Genomic DNA, 1,475 nt, shown 5'->3' with positions numbered 1-1,475 from the left:
TATATTGCAGTCACTGGTGTATAAGTAGTAATGTATGTTTTTTATTTATTGATTAATTAGAATATAGTACCAACTGTTTAGAAAGCTAATGCCAGGAATCCTAAAATCAGGAAGATCCCCGTTCCCTATAAATATAGGTACAGTTCATGATGATTATCCCCAAAAAGCTGCCACATAATGATATGCTTAATGAAAATAATAACAGCTATTATTATGCTAAATGCTAAGTTAAAATAGTATATAAATTAAATAGTTGCTTCTTATATATATATAGGGTGCAGACAAAGTAACGTCTAGGTGCTCATGTCCCAATTACTTATAAAAATAAATTAATTAAAGGTATTTACTATACACAAGAAATAAATAAAAAAAACATAGCCAAGATTTCACGGATCGTGTCATGTGGAGGTGCAAGGCCACAAGATTTTATTTCTTTCACTGTTTGTTGCAAAATGTTATAACACACGCACAGATATATACTTTTTAAAATTATTGGATATTATTATTAACGATAAAAACTTGCACACGCGTTTATTTTATTCACCTAAACAGATTTTGTAGACTTGAAAAAGCAAGACACGGATCAAATCTTCCACACACTAAATACAAAGATCAAATCTATGTTTATATATTATTATATTGGAATAACATGTTAATGATTAAATTAGGAGTGGAATAATATATAAAGAAAAAAGTTGGTAATAAGAGAAGGAAAGGAAAAAGTAGAGTGATTTGAATATGATAATGGATGTAAGGAGTGAGTGACATGATTGGAATATAGAAGAGACAAGAGATGGAAGTGGATTCAGATATGAGTATTCAGTGTTCACCCCGTCCACATATTTTTTTGTGAGAAGAGCACGCAAAGGGTATGGTCACGCAAAGTGAATAATTTTGGAAGAGTGTTCTTGTTCTTGTTTCTTCACACTTTGATACGATGGAGGAAGTGAAATAAAGAATCCTCACGTGGGGTTGCATTCTCTGACACCCACATTCATCATCGTCTTTTCCATTCTACTCTACTCTACTCTACTCTACTCCCCCCTGGCCCTCAATCATAAATTGCCTTCGTTTTTTTTAATTAGGAGTGAGACTCAAATTTAAAAATTTTACACAAACATAAAAAAAATAAGATTAGAGAAAATGATAAATATATTTCTAACCTTTTGTTCTACGGATATTTTTTTTCTAATCATTGAAAAATATTTTTAAACTTTTAACTTTCACAAAATTTAGACGGATCAGTCCCTGACGGCATTTGGACGGATCAGTTCCTGATGGAGGTATTTGAACGGAGGGACTGATCCGTCCAAGTTTTATGAAGGTTAGAGACTTAAAAATATTTTTCAATGGTTAGGAACAAAAATATTTACGGGACAAAAGATCAAAGACCTATTTGTCCTTTTCTCAAAAGATTATATGTATTTAAATTATAATTTATTGATAAATTATTTTTAATTTTTAATTAAAAACAT

Source organism: Arachis ipaensis, chromosome B05 (assembly GCF_000816755.2).
Source record: "Arachis ipaensis cultivar K30076 chromosome B05, Araip1.1, whole genome shotgun sequence".
In the NCBI taxonomy this organism is placed as follows: domain Eukaryota; kingdom Viridiplantae; phylum Streptophyta; class Magnoliopsida; order Fabales; family Fabaceae; genus Arachis; species Arachis ipaensis.
The sequence above is the reverse complement of the archived record's forward strand: the minus strand, read 5'-3'. Positions refer to the sequence as shown.